Genomic DNA, 12,920 nt, shown 5'->3' with positions numbered 1-12,920 from the left:
GCCCCTTTAAGAAGCGGCCCGACACCGAGTATCCCCACTGCCCTGGCGGGCGCTCCAGTTAAAAGTTATTTTTTCATTCCTATTACTTTTGGGATATTACTAGCACTTGTTTTGCCATCCAGCTTGTACTATTGCAAGAGAAATGTGAACACCACAACAGGGATTTTTTTGTATACTTTCCTCCGTTAAATAAGATTTGGTTCAGGTGATCACTAATCAGAAGCACATTAAGTAGAATGAGGTGCACTCTAGTTGGAATTCAGCTGACACTGGAATGGAATGGCTGTCAGACATGTAGAGAAGATGATTTTTATAAAACCGTGCAGTGGTCTCTTCAGTTTTGCCAGAGCTGTATATGTATATATATATATATATATATATATATATATATATATATACTGTATAATGATAGATATAAGGTAAATGAAAGGAAAATATATATTTTTTGCAGTAAAACAAATAATTGATTTGAGGAAAAAAACATATATTTTACATATACATGTAATTATACTGTATATACAGTGGGGAAAAAAAGTATTTAGTCAGTCAGCAATAGTGCAAGTTCCACCACTTAAAAAGATGAGAGGCGTCTGTAATTTACATCATAGGTAGACCTCAACTATGGGAGACAAACTGAGAAAAAAAATCCAGAAAATCACATTGTCTGTTTTTTTTTCATTTTATTTGCATATTATGGTGGAAAATAAGTATTTGGTCAGAAACAAAATTTCATCTTGTTAAGGGAAGAATATATGGCACATGAATATATACAAGAATCAAAACTGTATCACTATATGGACGCTTTGCTGGATATTGGGATCATGTTGCTTTAAGATACTTCTGATTTTCTTATATTTTCTTATATTTTCTTAGAGTTGTTTCTGTATGGTATCACTCACCTAAGCTTCACCAAATATTGAATAAACTGGGTGGACCAGGGTGAGCCAAGCTAGAAGACAATACTTGTGTATATAAGTATTGTTTAGCAATGTGGGAGCAGTAAACGGTAACCCAGAAGTGTACATAATGATTGTGTAGCGACCTGAGAAAAGCAAATAGTAACTGGAAATATGTCCATGAAGTAACTGATGATGTAGCTCAAATTCTGTTATAAAAGCTGTACACGTTTGATTAAAGACAGAGAAGAATCATACTGACACGATACCCTCTTGTCTTGTGTATTCTTTTCTCGAGTATACGTATACCTTGTGCCAAAGCTACAATTCGGCCACAGACAATTAAGACGGGTCGCACCTTAGTGTGACAGAATCATCAATCTCAATACTTTGTGATATATCCTTTGTTGGCAATGACAGAGGTCAAACGTTTTCTGTAAGTCTTCACAAGGTTGCCACACACTGTTGTTGGTATGTTGGCCCATTCCTCCATGCAGATCTCCTCTAGAGCAGTGATGTTTTTGGCTTTTCGCTTGGCAACACGGACTTTCAACTCCCTCCAAAGGTTTTCTATAGGGTTGAGATCTGGAGACTGGCTAGGCCACTCCAGGACCTTGAAATGCTTCTTACGAAGCCACTCCTTCGTTGCCCTGGCGGTGTGCTTTGGATCATTGTCATGTTGAAAGACCCAGCCACGTTTCATCTTCAATGCCCTTGCTGATGGAAGGAGGTTTGCACTCAAAATCTCACGATACATGGCCCCATTCATTCTTTCATGTACCCGGATCAGTCGTCCTGGCCCCTTTGCAGAGAAACAGCCCCAAAGCATGATGTTTCCACCACCATGCTTTACAGTAGGTATGGTGTTTGATGGATGCAACTCAGTATTCTTTTTCCTCCAAACACGACAAGTTGTGTTTCTACCAAACAGTTCCAGTTTGGTTTCATCAGACCATAGGACATTCTCCCAAAACTCCTCTGGATCATCCAAATGCTCTCTAGCAAACTTCAGACGGGCCCGGACATGTACAGGCTTAAGCAGTGGGACACGTCTGGCACTGCAGGATCTGAGTCCATGGTGGCGTAGTGTGTTACTTATGGTAGGCCTTGTTACATTGGTCCCAGCTCTCTGCAGTTCATTCACTAGGTCCCCCCGCGTGGTTCTGGGATTTTTGCTCACCGTTCTTGTGATCATTCTGACCCCACGGGGTGGGATTTTGCGTGGAGCACCAGATCGAGGGAGATTATCAGTGGTCTTGTATGTCTTCCATTTTCTAATTATTGCTCCCACAGTTGATTTCTTCACTCCAAGCTGGTTGGCTATTGCAGATTCAGTCTTCCAAGCCTGGTGCAGGGCTACAATTTTGTTTCTGGTGTCCTTTGACAGCTCTTTGGTCTTCACCATAGTGGAGTTTGGAGTCAGACTGTTTGAGGGTGTGCACAGGTGTCTTTTTATACTGATAACAAGTTTAAACAGGTGCCATTACTACAGGTAATGAGTGGAGGAAAGAGGAGACTCTTAAAGAAGAAGTTACAGGTCTGTGAGAGCCAGAAATCTTGATTGCTTGTTTCTGACCAAATACTTATTTTCCACCATAATATGCAAATAAAATGAAAAAAAAACAGACAATGTGATTTTCTGGATTTTTTTTTCTCAGTTTGTCTCCCATAGTTGAGGTCTACCTATGATGTAAATTACAGACGCCTCTCATCTTTTTAAGTGGTGGAACTTGCACTATTGCTGACTGACTAAATACTTTTTTTCCCCACTGTATATGTAAATAAAATATATCAATTTATATAATATAAGTTAATTAATACTTAATTTAAAGCAAAATTGCCTAAATATATATTTAAGCGTTCCTGATTAAAATTAAAATTATTGTTATTTGTGTTGTTTTGCGCTTTTTGTTTTCTTTCATGAAGTATAAATACTGTATTTTTCGCTTTGTAAGATGCACTTTTTTCCCCAAAACTTGGGGGGGAAATGGGGGTGCGTCTTACAAAGCGTACATGCCTTACCATAGGCCGTGATCAGGGGGTGTCAAGCGGTTGCTGGCCGGTGCTGCGGGTGTCTCCAGTGCCCAGCAGTGCTGCGTGTGTGTCTGGCACTGCCCGGGGCTCTGGCCTGTCGCAGAATGTCGGCATTTCCACGGTTCCCCTGTGTGTGCGGTGGTTCCGGTAAAAAATACACGCCGGCGCTTGCGTTGATGGGCTCTCGGGACCCAGCTCTCGAGAGATGAGCTCTCATCTCATCTCTCGAGAGCTGGGTCCCGAGATGTACTCTCATCTCATCTCTCGAGAGCTGGGTCCCGAGATGAGCTCTCATCTCTAGAGAGCTGGGTCCCGATATCCCATCTGCACAAGCGCCGGCAGCCATTTTTTACCAGAACCACTGCACACACAGGGGAACCGTGGAAATGCCGGGGCTCTGGCCTGTTGCACAATGTCGGCAGAGCCCCGGGCAGCGCCGGACACACACGAAGCACTGCTGGGCACCGGAGACACCCGCAGCAGCGGCCAGCAACCGCCGGACACCCGGAGATACCCGGCAGCAGCACAAGACCCTGCAGCAGCACAAGACCCCCGCAGCAGCGGCCAGCAACTGTTGGACACCCGGAGAAACCCGGCAGCAGTATGAGACCCTGCAGCAGCACAAGACCCCCGCAGCAATGACACACATCGGAGCACCCCCTCATCCCTGAATGCGGCCTGCAGCATCACTCCACGCCTGCCTCCTCCAACAGCAAACCTGGGACCCCGCTACACCGCAGCCACCAACCCCGGTAAGCAATAAGATGCAAGGATTATAAGAAGCACCACCATTTTATTAAAAAATATTTTTTTCTTATTTTTCTCCTCAAAATTTGTGGTGCGTCTTATAAATCCGGAGCGTCTTATAAAGCGAAAAATACGGTAGTTTGTTTCCTAATAAAATAGGAAAATTATTAAAGTAAAATAATAAAATCAAATGAATAAAAGAGATAATAACAATGAAAATCAAGTAAACTTGCAAGTATTACTGTAAATATCTGTGTAACCGCTTTTCCATTAGACAATTTTAGTTTTTGCGTTTTCATTCCCCCCCCCCCTTCTTCCAAAAGTCAAATTTTTTTTATTCTTCCATCAGCATTGCTGTGTGAGGGCTTGTTTATTGCATGATGAAGTTTAGTCTTGGAAGAAACTATTAATCTTGCTGTAGAGTAAACTGAAAAAATGGAGAAAAAATAGAAAAGTGGAATAAAATGGTGAAAAAAAAACAGAATTGCGTAATTACATAGCTACTTTTTGAGCTTCAGTTGTTCGGCTCTCGGTGATGGTTATGGCAATATTCAGCTTTTATAGCTTTTTGCTTTCTGTTGTAATTATCTTAAAAAAATTATGAACATTCTAAAAAAAATTGCTTTGCTTCGTGTTGACGTTTTCTGAGACCTGTAACTTTTTATATTTTGTCAGTGGAGCTGTGTGAGGGCTCGAATTTTGCGTGCCAACCTGTAGTGCTTCTCATTTAGACTTTTTATTGGGGATGGTCAGTGTTTTAAAAAAATGAATCGTTACGGCTTTAATCTTATATATTGATTTTACATTATAGTAGATTGGGCTTTATGGATGCATTATATATTTCTATGTCTTAAGTTTCAGATTGTGCTGATTGAGTTTATTTCTCCGATTCTCCTTTTACAACTTCAACCTTTACCTTTTTTTTTTTCCATTTTCAAATTTTCACCTTCATAAAATCTGGATAGAATATTTTTAGTAAACATAAATCAAGCCGATCAAATTTTGGCAAAATTTTTACAAACAGCTCAGTAGTTTCCAAGTTCTCACCGCAGCATAAATCTGAGGGCTGGAGCTGCCACCATAAATACATAAGAAAGCTGAGGGTCAGTGGGGGTCACAATGATCAACCCTGTAGTAAATGTACTTGTATGACGTCCGGCAGCACATATGTTGGTCTCTGTGTTGCAGTAGTGCACTGAGCTGATCCGTCATAGTCGGGAGAGGTCGATTCTAATATGTATTCCACTGACCCGTTGTCCCGTAATAATGGTAATTCCTCTGGTTTGGATTGTGATTTTGTGACTTTCTGCTTGTAACCGGTATTGGTCTGAGCTGGCATGACCTTAGCTTGTCGAAAACCACTACCGGTACCACACAACTGTTCTGTTTGATCAGTGTTACCAGTCCCTGGCTTCTCTGACTATCCATCTGATTACTTGAAAATAACGCATTTTTAATCTCTTTTACCATCATTTCCTGATATTATGACTACGACTACATCATACAGCAGTTTATATACTCTTTGACTTATCCATTCCAGAGATTAGTTTGCGGCACCAAAGTGCTGGGCACAGTGGAGTCATGGGAAGAAAGAATTCTACTGGTAAATTACACATCTCTGAAATTTCACCCATACCATTTCTGAATTTCCACTAAATCAACTCCTGAAGGGGTAGAGCAAAATCATATTTTTTCTAAGTCGATTATTTCTTACCATATGTGGATTAGTTTTATTCCTGGGGATTACTGGAATCAGATCTACACAACCATTTTCCACGAGTTTACGGCCAAAATATATTGAAAGATCACCATGAATTGAAGGCCAGATCTTTACGCAACAGTTGGAGTCAACTGATTTTTCCAATAGGACAACGAAAATCCAGCTGTTTCCTTAAACCGGTAATATCTTGCCGCTTTGTTTCCAGATAAAACCTGATAAAGCCATCTCCATTACCTTATGGGGTTCCAAACAAAGTGCTCAATCATTTGATGATTAAGGACCTTGGTTTGAACCGAGAACCTAATAGAGATGGTTTTATCAGTTGTCGTCTATGATTAAGAACCTCGGTTTGTAACTCGTGAGCTAATGGAGATGGTTTTATCAGTTGTCGCTGGAAATAAAGCTGCATTTTGAACTGGTCCATGTCGCATGTAAGATTTTCATTCTTCTATTGATGGAGCCTTTAAACCGTTGCTAGGGTCTTATTTTTACGCTTCTACAGAATGTGAATGCTCACAATATCTCCCGCGCGTTATAGAAGACTTTAATCTCCGCTTCTCTTCTACTCTTTTCTCTCTCTTAGATTTTACACATTGTCAATTTTTTTTTTCCTTGGGAATTTCCAGAAGTTAAATAACTGTGTAATGAGAGCAATAAAAGACATTTAAATTGGGAGAAAATATAATGTTTCCATTAAAAAATCAAGGTGATTGGTTTTCCGCCCATAAAGATTTTTCCGCAGCTTCCTAAACCTCGTTTAATGGGGATCGCTCAATCTGAATTATTCATATTTAACTGGAAATGGACAATAAAACATATGTTCTTTGCCCTGAGATATATGTATTGTATGAAAGTGTATTCAATAGATTACACAGCAGTCTCCGTAAAAGGCCAGCTCTCGCTACCATATGGTGACCATACAAATCAGATCTCTATTAAAGTCTCATTTTCCTTAGAAGGTAAAAAATAAATTAGAAGTTACTTAATATATCCTGAGGACAAAGGAAATTATTTAAATTATTTATTAGGGGCATTGCTGCAGATGCCAAGGAAGGTTCAAAATCCTCGATCATGAATGAATAAAAATCATATATCAAAATGTCATAAACAAGATACAAAAAGCATATTATAAAGATTACTGAGTGCTAGAATATAGTAAGACCAAACAACATTTCATCCGACCAATTTGGAGAATGTTTTTGACCTTGGCCATTTCTAGGGTCATCTTTTTGCTGTATATGAAGAGAGGACCAACTTTTTAGAGGATGGAAGGAAGTCCACCTCCAAGGGAGAACATCTTTGAATCCAGGATCCCAGTGATTAGAGATGAGTGAAACCCAAATGTAAAATTCGAGGTTCGTATCGGACAACTAATGTTGAACGTGCCGAATCCTAAGATCCACTCACTGTACCAGTGATGCAAAGTAAGAATGCAAAATATTCTGAATCTTAATAAAAATCAGCTAATCGTGACCCTAGTCACTACTCATGGACAAACTGTGAGCCAGAGAAGTTTGATGTTCGGGGATCAGTACCAAGAGAGCATGTAGAAAACCAAGGGAAAATACAATGGTGTAAGTCAGGTCATGGTCCGGTGTCAAAATACCAGACAGCAGACAAAGGCAAAAGGACAAGACAAATGAATAGTCAGAACACAGTCCAGGGCTCAAACAGCAGTAGATCAGAACTCAGAACAACACAATCTGGCAAACACTCACCAGGAAGCACAAACTACATCTGTCAGGGATCAGAGGCAAAACAGCTCAGTTAAATAGCTTGGGGACAACCACCACAACAGAGAACACCTGAAGAAATTCTCGCACCTCCAAGTCCTAGATTGGACAACTGAGCTGTCAATCAAAACATTGACAGCTCAGCATGCCCATCGTATGATTTTGACTTCAAAACACTGACAACTCAGCATGACACAGTTTCCATAGGACAGCAAAACAGTCACTCACTGAGTGGAGCAATGATGACACTAATCTAATATATAAAGCTCAAAGTGTGTATGTATATGTGTATGTATGTGTGTGTGTGTGCATGTGTGTATATCCGGGACAGGCATCCGCACCGTCGAGCTACAGCCACAAAATTTGGCACAGTCACACGTCTGGACCCCGAGAGTGTCCTAAGCTATGTTGTGAGGCAAAATTTTAACCCCGCGCATTCCAATTCACCAAACAATTTTGCCCCTATCTACATACTGGGGGAAAAAGTGTGTGTGCGTCAAGCCCCGCCCCTCAATGTGATGTCATAATGCCCCTATTTGCATATTGGGGAAGAAGTGTGTGCGTGTCAAGCCCTGCCCCTCATTATGATGTCACAATGGTTGCCATGGCGACGCTGATGTCATCATAGGTTGCAAGCCCCGCCGCCGCCCATTATGATGTCATAATGGTTGACTATGGGATGGAGGATATGTATGACGGGTATATGGGCAGGGGACTATGGGATGGCGGATATGTATATGGGCACGGGACTATGGGATGGAGGATGTGTTGTTATGAGTTCATTTTCTCCTTCACCTCTGATGTCTGATGAACTCCCTCTGCTGGTGAAAGGAGGTAGTGAAATTGATCTGGATGGGAAGAACCTGTCATCTGAACAGGTGGAGTGTGATTGGACATCCGGAATTTCTGAGTGGATATAAGGCAGCCGACGCCCTGCAGGGTTGCCTTGATCCTTTCTGCTCTGAGCTCTGGCTCCCAGTTTAGTTCCTGTTTACTGAAAGCTAAGTTTTTGCTCTGCTATTTTTCCATGAGATTTTGTCTGTTTACTTAGTGTTTATGTTCAGCCTGCCCTGGTTGGGATGGGCTGAACTCCATTTTTTTTCTCTGATCAGTTGATCTCTTTGCTCTGTCTTCAGAATATACCTGAGTGCTGATATAGTGATTTTGAAGTCTAGTGACTTCAGGGCCTTTTCTATCAGACGTGTTGGACATTATTTTTGGCAGGGTTTTTTGCGTGATTGCAGCCAGCATCTTTTCTGTCCTTTCCTATCTAGTTAGTTGGGCCCCATCATTTGCTCAGCCTGTCTTTCTGTCTGTGTTTGTGTTTTCATCTGTTTTTCACCGACTATACATGATGGGGGCTGTCTATTGCTTTGGTGTCTGCTCTGGGGCAGTTTAGTTTTCCCCTTTCTTTCTTTAGGCTTATTTAGCACTCTGGCTGTGACGAGGGGTCTAGGGCACCGTAGGAACCCCCCACGGCTACTGTTAGTTGTGGTGAATAGGATCAGGGGTCTGCAATCCGCTAGCTACCAACCTCTCCGGTTTTCTGGACTTAGCTTGTGTTTTTGCTTTTTCCTCCTCTGGTGACTCATTCATAACAGAATCACCAGCCATACCGCAGGTTCTAAGGTACTCAATAGCAGGAAAGAATTGTAAAAAAAAAAAAAAAGTGTCAGAATTTTTTTTTTGTGTATATTTTTTCCTCTATTTCTCTGAGGCCGTAGGGGGAATTTTTTCTCAATGGAAATTAAGCAATTTTCTGATCGTGTGGAGCAGCTCACTGCTGAAGTGCGGGAAATTTCCACCTATCTTGCTCATTCACATGCTGCTGAACCAAAGATCCCTACTCCTGATGTGTTTTTTGGGGATCGGTCTAAATTTTTTAATTTTAAGAATAATTCTAAATTATTTTTTGCCTTGAAGCCTAGCTCATCGGGGAGCTCCGCGCAGCAGGTTAAAATTGTCATCTCTTTGCTGCGCGGCGATTCCCAGGATTGGGCGTTTTCTTTAAAACCTGATGATCCTATTCTAACTAATGTGAACGCATTCTTTCAAGCCTTGGGGTTGTTGTATGATGAACCTAATGCTATTGATCAGGCTGAAAAGGCCCTGTTGGCATTGAGCCAGGGTCAGGATTCTGCAGGGTTGTACTGTCAAAAATTCCGAAAGTGGGCGGTCCTTACTACCTGGAATGATGGTGCCTTGGCAGCTCTCTTTCGGAAGGGTTTGTCAGAAACCGTAAAAGATACTATGGTGGGATTTCCTGTTCCCTCTGGTCTTGACGATTCTATGTCATTAGCCATTCAGGTTGATCGGCGTTTGCGTGAACGCAAAACTGCACGAGAGGTGTTGACACCTGTTGAACAAAAGTCTGAACCTATGCAATGTGATAGAGTTTTGTCTAGGGCGCAACGTCAGAAGTTCAGAAGGCATAATAAGCTGTGTTTTTTTTGTGGCGATGCCTCTCATATTATTTCTGTCTGCCCTAAACGTGAGAAACGTTTTGCACACACATTTGCTGTCGGTGGTGTTCAACCTAAGTTTCTTCTGGCAATTACTCTGATCTGCTCCCTGTCCACATTTTCTGCTAAGGCTTTTGTGAATTCGGGAGCAGCTCTAAACCTGATGGTCTTGGATTTTGCTAAACGTTGTGGGTTTCCTATGACACCTCTGCAGACGCCTATCCCTTTGAGGGGTATTGATGCTACCCCTTTGGCGAAGAATAAACCTCAGTTTTGGACCCAGGTGGTAATGCGGGTCACCCCAGACCATCAAGAAAATTGCAGATTTTTGGTGTTGCATAGTTTGCATGATACCATTGTTCTGGGGTTTCCTTGGTTGCAAATCCATAATCCAGTTTTGGATTGGAAATCTTTGTCTGTGGTGAGTTGGGGTTGTCGGTGTGCCCTTAGTGACGCTCCTGTTTTCTCCACCTCTCCCCAGTCGCATGATGTTCCTGACTATTTGGCTGATTTTTATGATGTATTTAATGAGAATGAGTCTGCGTCTTTGCCTCCTCATAGGAGTTATGACTGTGCAATTGAGCTGAGCCCTGGATGTAAATTTCCCAAGGGTCAACTTTTCAATTTATCTGTACCCGAACACGAGGCTATGCGATCCTATATTAAGGAGTCATTGGAGAAGGGTCATATTAGACCATCCTCTTCACCCTTAGGTGCTGGGTTTTTTTCATGGCCAAGAAAGATGGTTCATTAAGGCCTTGTATTGACTATCGTTCCCTCAACAAAATTACTGTTAAATATCAGTATCCGTTACCCCTGATTTCTGATCTATTCTCCAGAGTTAAAGGTGCTTGCTGGTTTACCAAGCTTGACCTCAGGGGGCGTATAATCTTATTCGCATTAAGCATGGGGATGAATGGAAGATGGCGTTTAATACTCCGGAGGGACATTTTGAGTACCTGGTGATGCCTTTTGGGCTCACTAATGCCCCTTCTGTCTTCCAGTGCTTCATGAATGATATTTTCCGAGACTTTGTGGATAAATTTTTGATCATCTATCTGGATGATATTTTGATCTTTTCCAGGGATTGGGACTCTCATGTGGAACATGTTCGGACTGTGTTCCGGATTTTGAGGGAGAATTCCCTGTATGTCAAGGGATCGAAATGCCTTTTTGGGGTACAGAGGATTTCATTTTTGGGATTTATTTTGTCTCCGTCAACTATTGAAATGGACCCGGCCAAGGTACAGGCCATTTATGATTGGGTTCAGCCCACTTCTTTGAAGGCCCTCCAGAAGTTTTTGTGTTTTGCTAATTTTTATCATAAATTTATAGCTAATTTTTCTGGTATTGCCAAACCTTTGACTCATTTGACTAAGAAGGGTGCTGATGTGCTGAATTGGTCTCCAGAGGCTGTTTCTTCCTTTCAGGAGCTGAAGCGAAGGTTCACTTCTGCTCCGGTCTTGCGGCAACCTGATGTCTCACTCCCGTTTCAGGTAGAGGTGGACGCTTCTGAGATTGGTGCAGGAGCTGTTTTGTCCCAAAAAGATCCTGTAACATCTAAAATGAAACCCTGTGCTTTCTTTTCCCGAAAGTTCTCCCCATCCGAACGTAACTATGATGTGGGGAATCGGGAACTGTTAGCCATGAAATGGGCATTTGAGGAGTGGAGACATTGGTTGGAGGGAGCTAAACATCAAGTCATGGTCCTTACTGACCACAAGAATTTGATTTACCTGGAGTCGGCCAAACGCTTGAATCCTAGACAGGCTACGTGGGCCTTGTTTTTCACAAGTTTTGATTTTGTGGTCTCTTTTCTTCCGGGCACTAAGAATGTCAAGGCAGACGCCCTCTCTAGGAGTTTCTTTGCTGATTCTCCTATTGTGACCAAGCCTGCTACCATCTTAGGTGAGGGGGTAGTTCTTTCTGCCATCTCGCCCGATTTGAGACGTGCTCTGGAAGAGTTTCAGGAGGACAAACCTGAGCGTTGTCCCATTGGAAAATTGTATGTTCCTGACCAGTGGAGGAAGAGAGTAATGTCTGAAGTTCATTGCTCCGCATTGGCTGGTCATCCAGGTATTTTTGCTTCTAGCGATTTGGTGAGTCGGTCTTTTTGGCGGCCCGCCTTGTCTCGTGATGTCAGGAATTTTGTGCAGTCCTGTGGGACTTGCTCCCGGTCTAAACCTTGTTCTCGCTCTAGTGGGTTGTTGATGCCTTTGCCGGTGCCCAGGAGGCCATGGACCCATATTTCAATGGATTTTATCTCTGATATGCCTGTCTCTCAGAGAATGACTGTTATTTGGGTGATTTGTATTAGATTCTCTAAGATGGTCCATCTTGTACCACTCCCTAAGTTGCCATCTTCCTCAGAGTTGGTGCCCTTGTTTCTGCAACAGGTGGTTCGCTTGCACGGGATTCCTGAGAACATTGTATCTGACAGAGGAGTCCAGTTTGTTTCTTGATTTTGGAGGACTTTCTGTTCCAAGCTGGGAATTCAGTTGTCCTTCTCCTCTGCGTTTCACCCTCAGACCAATGGACAGACGGAGAGAACAAACCAGACTTTGGAGTCTGCTTTGAGATGTTTTATCTCTGCTGATCTGGATGATTTGGTCTCATTTTTGCCCTTGGCCGAATTTGCTTTAAATAATAGAGCTAGTTCTGCCACTTTGATGTCACCTTTTTTTTGTAACTTTGGGTTTCATCCTCGATTCTCTTCAGCGCAGGTGGAGTCTTCTGCCTGCCCAGGTGTTGACACTGTGGTGGAGAGAATGCACCAGATCTGGGACCAAGTGGTGGATAAGTTGTCTCTCTCCCAGGAAAAGGCCCAGCGGTTTTCCAACCGGCATAGGACCATTGGTCCCCGGTTTAAGGTGGGTGATATGGTTTGGTTGTCATCAAAGAATATGTCTATGAAGGTGGTTTCTCCAAGGTTTAAACCTAAATTTTTTGGACCTTACAAGATTTTGGAGATTCTTAATCCAGTCTCGTTTCGATTGGCTCTTCCTGTTACATTCAAGATCCATAACGTGTTTCATAAGTCTCTTTTAAAGAGGTTTGTTGAGCCAGTAGTTCCTGTGGTGGCACCTCCTGACCCTGTATTGGTTGAAGGTAATGTGGAATATGAGGTTGAGAAGATACTGGACTCTCGTCTGGCTAGACGGAGACTCCAGTATTTGGTTAAATGGAAGGGTTATGGCCAGGAGGATATTTCTTGGGTCTCTGCATCTGATATTCATGCCGAAAGATTGGTTCGTGCTTTTCATCGGGCCCATCCTGATCGCCCTGGTGGCGTGGATGAGGGTTCGGTGACCCCTCCTCAAGGGGGAGG

This window comes from Dendrobates tinctorius, unplaced genomic scaffold, assembly GCF_039654945.1.
Source record: "Dendrobates tinctorius isolate UK_male_01 unplaced genomic scaffold, ASM3965494v1 ptg000116l, whole genome shotgun sequence".
NCBI classification, from domain to species: domain Eukaryota; kingdom Metazoa; phylum Chordata; class Amphibia; order Anura; family Dendrobatidae; genus Dendrobates; species Dendrobates tinctorius.
This window is presented reverse-complemented; position numbering follows the sequence as displayed.